Source organism: Excalfactoria chinensis, chromosome 3 (assembly GCF_039878825.1).
Source record: "Excalfactoria chinensis isolate bCotChi1 chromosome 3, bCotChi1.hap2, whole genome shotgun sequence".
In the NCBI taxonomy this organism is placed as follows: domain Eukaryota; kingdom Metazoa; phylum Chordata; class Aves; order Galliformes; family Phasianidae; genus Excalfactoria; species Excalfactoria chinensis.
In genome coordinates, this window is record NC_092827.1 from 67590839 (window position 1) to 67600618 (window position 9780).

General features: G+C 44.1%; 1 long non-coding RNA gene across 1 annotated transcript; it reads left to right on the plus strand.

The window, feature by feature from the left end:
* The first annotated feature begins 2495 nt into the window (after positions 1-2495).
* Positions 2496-8742, plus strand: LOC140249344 (uncharacterized). Its single transcript, XR_011902993.1, has 5 exons — positions 2496-2620; positions 2713-2784; positions 3479-3556; positions 7475-7628; positions 8628-8742. It is a non-coding gene; the product is annotated as an uncharacterized lncRNA (long non-coding RNA).
* Positions 8743-9780: the final 1038 nt, after the last annotated feature.

Here is a 9780-nt window from a genome sequence, read left to right on the forward strand (position 1 = left end):
TTGCAGTTTCTCTATGTTTGGGCAAGTTAAACAGAGAGCTCAGTGAGTTTATGTTTTGCGGAGCTATGCTGGCAAATGCTTCCAATCTTGAAGCACCCACCCAGATTCCTACAATAGCACAGATAAACTAATCTGTGCATTTCTCATGTACCTGTCATGCAGCATGGAGATACTGTGATATCTGAATCGGTGGAAGTTGTCAAAGCTCTCCAACATGTCTTTGCTTGGATTGGGATAAGCTAGCAAACATCAGCAAGAGCTAAGGCTGCTGCGGATCTGTAAGCACACAGCTTGTAGCACTGTGTTTTGCAGGGAATCCATATAGTTAATGTGAGCTGATGCTGTAGGTGTCCCTGGCAGAGAAGCAGCAGGAGCTGGAAGCATTATCTGAAGAACAGCCAGATCTCACACAGCCCAGTAGGCCTGGTGTACTTCAGAGCTTCTCAAAAACACTAAAATACATGTGTTGCTGTTTATCTGATTGATGTCTTCTTGTCTAAAGTAAAAAATAATAATAATAAAATAGAGAGAAAAAAAAATGTAGAAGTGTGTGGGAAAGAAAATGGGGCTGATTTCAGATATTTGCTATGAGAGCCAGCTCTCTACTTGACTTATTTCATCTGTGTTCTGAGTGGCCTTTGGGTAAAGCTGACATGGATTTAAGTGAATGTTTTCAACATGGAAAAGAAAGAAAGCACAAGAGAAATATAGGTTGCATTTCAGGACATGATGTTCAGCTACCATGGAATTTTTCAGACTAAAGAAGTCAAACGGGACTAAAGGTTCTGGTGTTTCCAGCACCTGCATGCTGAGTAAGACAAATTACAAGGGAAGGAGATTTTTCTCTCTCCCCTCTTTGTGACTGTAAGCACCCCAGGATCACATCTCAGAGAGCAGCTAGTCAGCATACATATGCACTGCAGATGCATGCAGCCACACAGCATAGACAGAGACCATGGAGAAGGCGGAGGCTGGGCCAGCATGCCAAGATGGAAACAGATCCATGCTGCTTTGCATTGGGACACAACTTCTGTGCTCAGTGCTGAAGGTGTAAAAGGGGTTCAGCCTGAGGAATTCAGGCCACTGTCACCAAGGGCAGAACACTACCCAAGGAGAGCATCCTTGCTCTCCAATCAGGAGACTGTCTTCTAGGAACAGCATCAGATCTGAAATCAAAGGTGAATCTTAACGCAAAGAGGCAGGTGCCAGCTCTAGATGTCTGTGCCACTCAGGCAATTAGCTGACAAATATAAACCAGATCTCCACATTTCAAAGCTCATTTGCATTGCTCCTGAGACAGTCTGTCGGAAAAGGATGTAATTAGGTTGAAGCTGACAAGATTTATGTACAGAGGGGGAAAAAAAAGAAAGAAAAGGAGAAAAAATGAAGCCTTGGAACACCCGGGTGAGTGGCAGTTCTGGCACAAGCAACCATCAGAAGGCAAATGTCAGTGGTGCTGCAGCAGCGGTGAGGGGGGCATTGAGATGACCTCCCCAAATTTAGCAGAGAGGATGCTCACAAGCACATAAGCACTGCTGGTAGCCTTGTCAGAAGGCTGCTTTTGGCAGCTGAGCTGTGGTATCTCCAGCCCAAGCTGCCACTCACCCCCTCAGCCACATGAGGCTGGCTGTGGGACAGCTAGGTCAGGCCTCTGCCCAGGCAGAACTGGACCCCAGCTCTTCATGGATGCTGCACGAGGGCCTGCAAGTTATGGCTCTCTGTTCATTAGACACTTTCCTCCTTTAAACAGGGCTGTCATCCCAAGATCACGTGCAAGCTCAGCAGTCACCACAGTGAACAGACCCACTGGTGCTGGGATGTCCCTCTCACTCCTGCTTAACTAGGTTACACAGGCAAGGTGCCAAAACCTGTACTGCTGCCCTTCCTCACCAGCAGGAAAATTCCATTAAATTCACTCCTGGGGTTGGCATACCTGCTAGTTAGGCATCAAATCACTGAGTGAAATCACCTGCTTAGCTCTGAACACTAAGAAAGAGCTATTTTCCATTTGTAAACTTCAGAATTGTGACTAGAGAAAATACAGCTCTGCCATGTAAAGCACTGTTAATTCCGCTCTGTGGTGAAAGACTTTAGTAATTAAGTGATTAAAGCATTTTAATAGTTGCTGGAGATTGTTCAATTGGCGTGGAAAAACGCATTCCCTCCTTCCACTTCTTCTGTTTTGGCGTCACTGTGACAGGAACAAATGGGGTCTGAGCAGCTGAATTTTGAGTCTGGTCCTTTAGCTTCCACCGGGCAGTGATTTCAGCAGGCTGTTCCCGCAAAGCACTGCCCTTCCCATCCTGCAGGAAGGACTGAGCTGACAGAGGAGGGCCCCATGAGCCCTGCCAGGCTGCTGCCCACGCCGCAGGCAAGCCCAGAGCAGCCCCTACAGCTGCATTTTAACCCAGATGGGTTAAACGTGTCAGAGTTCCCCTGTACTACTGACAGCTAATATATTTGCATGTGAATTAGCAGTAACAAAGAGACGCGATCAGCTGTGTTGCCTTTGTCTCACTGGCTCCACTTCGCTGTGGTGCATGACCCCAGGACTTGCAGCAGCGAGTTGTCGATTCCCAGCCATCTTCCCCAGCATACTCACAACACTTCAGTCTCTTTTGTATCCTCTTCTAGTCCCTTTATTTATTTACGTATTTATTTATTTTCAGGTATTACTGTCCTAATCCTAACCACCTACTTCATTCCTTTTAGGAAGCTGCTCCTGACTTTCAGCTGTTCTTGTTATCACCCCAGCTGTTTGAAGATGGACCCAGAGCTGCATAGGTATCTCTCAGGATCCCTACCCTGGCAGCAGCATTAGCTGTCCTCTTTCATCCTCTCTCTATTTCCCGATAATTTCCAATATTTAATTGTTTTTTGACTGCTGACAGATGATTAGCACAGACGTGGGACCTGTACAATACCTTTGGTGACTTCCCTCCACTGAGGAAAATTAGTCCTTACTTGCACCAACAGTTTTCTGTCATTTAGCCAATTACTTGCATGGGTTAGGAGCGTACTTCTTGACACCTTATTACTTAGTTTCTGTGAATACTTTCATGAAAAGACCACTGAAAACCTGAGGAGGCTGTGTCCCAGCATCACACGTTAGCTGACCTCACCAAAGTGCCTCTTGAGATTTGTTAGGCAGAAATCCCCTCATAGAAGCCAGGGTGACTCTTCCCTACTTGTTTCACCCAGATGCACAATAACACTATCCCATGTCATAGCCTGATCTAATCTGTCTGGCACAGATATCAGACCTGTCACTTCCTAGATTTCTCTCACTTCCCAATCCTCATACCTTTTACATGCGATGATGGTCACGTCTACCTCCCTCCAGTCTTCAGATGCCAGTCAATGAGTGTCAATTACTACCTAATTTCTCGACTACAACTTGTACATTGGATTTCATTAAATATTAATTCCATTTAGAAATTACAATGCCTGAACTATTCCACTGTCAATATTTTTTCAGGACAGAGACACACTGGTGCTGAATTTTGTGAGGGACTCAGCTTTACCCAGGAATGTGAATTAATTGCAGATTCGCAAGGTAAGCATGCATTTGGTTTGTTGCCTAGCCACACAAGTTGTGAGGCTTTCAATTTACATACAGCAGGACTTGCATAGATGCTGCAGAGCGTGAACTAATGCATTCATGAAAATGTCATTCTGCTACATTTCTTTCTCACAAGGTAAGAAGGCCCTGCTTAGAGTGCCCTGTTCATACCTACAGCAGAGATGTAATTGCATAAGGACAGAAAAACAGCCCCTAATCTAGGCTGCTGAAAGCAGTGGCACCAGCACAATGGCATGTGACACAACTGATGTCCGAATTCCAGAGACAAAAGAATCTCTAAATAGTGTAAGGTCTTAGGACAAAACTCTATCAAAACCAGAAGGTAACTTATATGTGATGGTGAACTGAACATGTTGAGTAGCAAGCCTTAATCAACCCTACTGAGCTACTACTACTTATGGATAAGATCTTGACATATTTTAAGGGGATCTTTGTCCTCTGTTCTCATTGTCTTTATGAAGTTCTGCAGACATAAGACCCCAAGAAGTACTATGAAACATCCAAGCAGCCTGTAAAACAACGTGTGCAGTACTGCAGATTGAACAGCTGTTTTCACCCTCTGCTCTGTGCACCTCTCATGCACTATTTCTGCCTGTAATCATGTTTTTCATGCATCACCAGTGCAGCAAGCTATTGCTAGATATTTCACCAGCTAACTGCAAATTAGCCAGGGTGTGCTCTTAGTTTCAAGATCTCTGACAACCCAACCCACCATTCACTTAGATGTATTCAACAGGGAAATAAACTCTTTCCAGTGTTGAAGAAATCCAGCTCTTCATTAGTTAACAATGTTCTCTCCCCTCTCCTTAAGAGGAATAATCTCTTTAAGAGAAGCATCATTTTACAAAGCTTGAGAAACGCACTATTTCCACTTCAGTTTAGATTCTTAGCCAGTTGAGATTACCTTTAGATGGAACTGACTTTTCATGCTAGACTTGACTAGGAAAGTTAAGTGTTTGAGAGCAGGAGCAACAAAAAAAGAACAAGCCTCAGAACTATGTCCTTTCTGAAACCTGAGGTACAGATTAGTTACCAAAAATGAACATAAAGGAATCAGATCTAAATGCCAGGTACCAGTGACTTTTAGGAGGAATCAAGTGACTACTTAAGTTCCCCCATTAAAGCTGATCATTAAAAACAAAGCCCCAAGCTTCCTGAAACAGGAGATTTCCACGTCTGCTTTATACAAGTCCCAGACAAGAAAATGAAGGGGACATATGGAATATTGTGAAATAACATTGGAATTCTGAATGCAAGAAAGTTTATTTTTATTAGCTGTTCTTCTTCATATAGACTGTGTGCCTCTCAGGCACCTCACCTCACATGTTCCTGGCATGCATGGCTCACAGTGCTTGCCTTAGCTATATTCATGAAATTCATTTCATAATAACAGGAGAACATTCCCTGGGGGATTATCACACTTCAGTAGGCTTGGATAGAGCTCTCCAAAATGTCACCTGAGGCATCCTATGTCACCTAGTACAAGGAGGAGCTGCAGGCACTTTATAACACTCACGGCAGTTTTAGTGTGGATATAGCTCCGTATCTACCAACCAAGTTATTACGAGTCAAAGTCTGGTTCTGTGTTTCCATGAACACATCCAGTTAATGTTCATTTCCCAAAGTTATGTTAATTCTAAACTTTCTTTCCACATGAGTCCACAGCTACTTAAGCAGAGGTGGGCTCTGCTGTGGACTCAGTTGGGAAGGGCTCATTCTCTGCACTGCTGGAGAAGAGGCAGCTTTGATACCAACAACCTACCTCAAACGTAGTCAGTGTGAAAGGTCTTCCAGGACACTGAGCATCCCAAAAAATTTAACCAGATCCAATCAGGGAAAAAGGGACATTTCTGTGACACGCATGTGTTCATTTGGGCCTGCTTTGACCTACATGGGCCGCTGCAGGAAGGACATTACTGTGAGTAGAAAGGACATACTTGCGGACAGTATCTTGTGCAAAGGTCTCTGTCTCCCTTAAGAGCCCATTTAGCTGCTACAGGCTAAGCTTTTCTAATCAAATGCTCCAAGGCATAGACACTTAATTAGTTTAACTGCGGAAAGATTTTGGAGTTTCAGAAGGTTCAGAGTTCATTTACTTTTGTCCTTACGTTTCACTTGAACACATCCATCTTCCAGAACTCTGGCCAGGGTTACAATCAGAGGGCCAGAACTGCCTGTGCATGCACACACAGAAGAGATCACTCTCAGAAACTTTTGATTAGCTAGGCAGTGATTTCATTTACAGACAGCAGTTGAGCATCATCCAGGAAAATGAGTTAACTGAAACATAATTAAGTGCATGTCAGCAGAGCAAGTTGAATTAGTCTGCTGAGGAAATTAACAGGCTCTCAGATACAAAAGGGGTTCAAAAGAGCCTATAGAAATAGAATGAAGGGACACAACTACCAACTCACATTTCTAATTAGAGAAGTAAGTATGAATGAAGCACAAGTTTCCCCCACGTCTCTCTCACCTTTCACATGCCCTTTCACAGAGGGATTTCTACATGCGGGAACATTTCAGGCATATCTCAAACTTGTTTAATCCAAAAGTTAAACTGTGTTGGCAAGCTAGCTCAAGTCGCTCTGGGCAGAGGGAGGCCACTTTCTGAGGCCGTCAGTCACGCATTGAAGCGGGGCCGTGTGAGCTGGGAGCTCAGCCATGCAGAAAAGCCAACCCGCTCTGCCCAGCAGCTCATCAAAGGCTGTTCACCGTCAACGCTCGGCAGTCAATCCCGATGCCGAAATCCAGGCTCAAGTTTCAGTTTCAAGTGAATTCAAAGTTCACAAGTGAGGGTATTTTCTCACAGGTAGCGGTAAGCCTCTTTATTCTGCTTTCATGCACCCAGGTCAATTCTTCGCCTCGGATAATTAAACCCAGTGTGGGGCTGAGGATTGTAGGACAAAAGGACATGCTCTGGAAGACACCCCAGGACCCCACCATGGCTGCGGGAGCCCCTGTTTCCCTTCAGTCTCACACCTGCGTACAATTCAAAGCCCTAAATCTGCAGCCCTACCACAGGCATGGGCTCTACCAGCCCCAAACCCCTGTGCCCCAGGACTGCCAGGCCTCCTTCAGCAAGGAGGGAATGTGTGGGAAGCCTCACCCCATGTCTCCATACCCATGGTGACCCAAAACCCATAATCTGCTCTCCCAGAGCCTTTCCTGGCTGCTGAACTCTGACTTCCAGCAGTGTACAAATGGTTGAGTTTAAGTTCTCCTCACTTTGACTCATAAAATCACGTTTGCTGCTACTCCTGATAAGAAAAAAAATAACACCTTTCCAAACCAGAATAGAAAACAGCACTCTGTTTTTCTGACACATATTGCCACAGTTTCAGGTTTAAACCAGACCCAAATGGCCAGGCTTATTATTCTCCTGTGAGCAATGAGGAAGCAGTTTCTCAAAGTGGAGATGTAAACTGGAGTGATTCATTGTGCTTTACTTGCCTCATGTGCTTTTTCTAGCCAATTTGGGTAAATATAATATCGGAAATCATGTCCTCTATGAACAATTGCTAACAGCTGCTAAGAGCCCCATCACTTTTTGCCTCTCATTTAATATTCTCTGTAATTATGCTAGTCATAAAGTTATTGAGTATTTCTGTGGATGTCACACGCCCTTCTACAGAAACCTCAGCAATAATTAATGCTCCATTAACACTTTAAGTGTCTCGTTATTATTTATTCATTTAGCGTTAAAATTGATGAAGCTATTTTAGGGAGGAGAATGTCGAGATGGATTACACCAAAATTTGTTTTTTTGCATACAGTCACTATATCCATACAAAATCTGCAGGACATTTGTTTAGTAATGACTGCCAGAGATTCTGTAGCCTTAACTATATTCTCCTCCCTGCCTGCTGTCACGCCATAATTTCTTGCTCACAGGAGGAGATGCTTAAGGCACTGCAAGTGAAGACCGTTGGAAAATGAATAAATGCTTTCAGGAGAGTCTTTCTGTGGAGAGACTTCATACCCAGGAAGTTTTCACCGTGTTCCCATCTCTATCATACTTCCAGATGTCCATGAACAAGCTGCACTGGTAAGTCCTCACCCCATCCCATAGGTCAGGCTCTTGATTCAAGAGGGCCTTTTGTTTTCTTAATTGTTGATCAACAGAGCGCTAAAAATGAATGTTTTATTTCAGCAAAATATATGCAATTTTTGATCCATCAAAGAAAAGTGATTTATCTGGGAAATTTTGATTTGATTTTCACCTTGGCTGCTGGGAAATGTCAGTCAATACCTAGGCCTGAATGACAATGTTTGTTTAAGAATCTGTGGGTATCCAGCAACCCCACTGAAGGAGTCCTGCCAGGGAGGCAGGTGTGATCTGCCTGGGGTCACACAGAAGGAAACCTGTGCCTGCTGGCAGACAAGCTCCCACTGGGAACTTGTGGTACATCTGGGAGGAGGACTCATGTCTCCCACCCCCATGTCTCACTGGTGGGCTCATCCTTCCTGCCCTGTGGCTATGAGAGGTACTTTGAACCCGAGGACTGCTTTTGCAACTGCATTCAGAGCTGTTCCTCTGTGTTTTCTGCTGCTATATTGGCTGTAATTGATTTTCCAGCTATTACCATCATCAACAACCCTACTAACAAGAGATATAAGGCAAATTGCGAGCCCCCCCATGGCTGAGTTTATTAAGGGATGGAGTTCCCCAGTCAGCTCCGGTCTGCCACAACCTGAAGAGTTCCTTTCTTACAGAAACAACAGGGAGCTCTTCTCATTGCATGACCCCCCACTCCTCAGTTAAGCTATCCCACAGCTGTTGCTGATTTCTAAAACTGGATCACTCAGAAGTGTGGCCTTTGTGTTGAGATTTACTGCTAGCAAAAAGAAAAGAAAACCTGCCAGTGCCTGAAGAGACATTTACACTTTCATTCCACCCTCTCTCCCATCCCACACACACACATATATACATGGGTACCTTGACAATAACATCTTGTCATTCATTACAAAGCCTTTGTTATATAAACCAAAACCATGTATTTTTTTGGACACACTGAAACCTAATGTATTTTTTCTGCTTTTATAGTTATCATTCCTTGGAGGAAGGCTTCATGTGCAACAGGATGTACTGTCTCCTTCTCCCCTACACCTTGTTTTTCCTTCCCCCACATGCCATCTGCTACAGCTTCTCTAGAAGAAACACTACCACTGAGGTAAACTGCCCAATCTGGGGCTGCAGGGGCACTCCTAGAAGGGACTGCCTGTTCACCTCTCACACTAGAGGTTGCCATTGCTAGCACTCAGCATGCGCTGATCTACCTTCCATGGCACACAACCTCTGCAGCCTGGCAGAGGATAGTTTGGCAGAAAGGCCAGGCATTTCATCACTGCTCACTGCACTGTCTCACTGTGTGCTGCTTTCTCTCCCATCCTAGATATTGCAAGATATTGGTCGTATAAAAAACAGCAAGTGCAGCAAGATGCATACAAATTGCAAATAATAAGTTAATGGCCATCGCTCAGTGCCCCATGGAGAGAAAAGGGCCATTAGCTTCACTAAAGCAAGAAAAAGCATTCTCTTGTGCTCCCATTTTCCTGTTTACTGCAATGTGTAAAATGCACATATCGGTGCCTCAGAAACCTCACTTTGAATTATAGCTTCTCATTACAAGGAAGAGGCTTTAGATTCAGTTTCATCTTTTCTGGAAAAGCTTTTTGTTGCCTTTCTTCCACAATAGCCATTCTGCAAATTCACTGAGTGCATGCAACCCAAAGTGACAGTTCAAGGAAACTGAGTCCAAATTCCTCACCTCTAGATCTAATGCCCAGGTTGATTCCCTAGGCTTATGTAAAGACCTCTGTACTTTAATTGCAGTCACTAGTCTCTCCCCTCCACTTCTACTCTGCTACACCAACCCACAGAATGGTAAAACAACCTTTTTTTGACTTCCCTATCATTTCATTGTTTTCTATGGAGGTGAGTACTTTCATTTTGTGCTTTCTGCTTTCATTGAAGGCCTCAATCCCATCTTTACCAGAGTAAGGAGATGAGGATGTAGCCCAGACACTTAACGAGAAGGACAAAACTTTCCTGTATCACTTAACTCCCTGAAAACAGTGGGCTATATTATCTCATCACTCATTTACTTGTAGGAAAATCAAAGATTTTCCTCTAAATTATGTGGACCTGGTTTTCACTGACTTCCAATTTATGCCAGTGTAACAGAGATTAAAAGCAG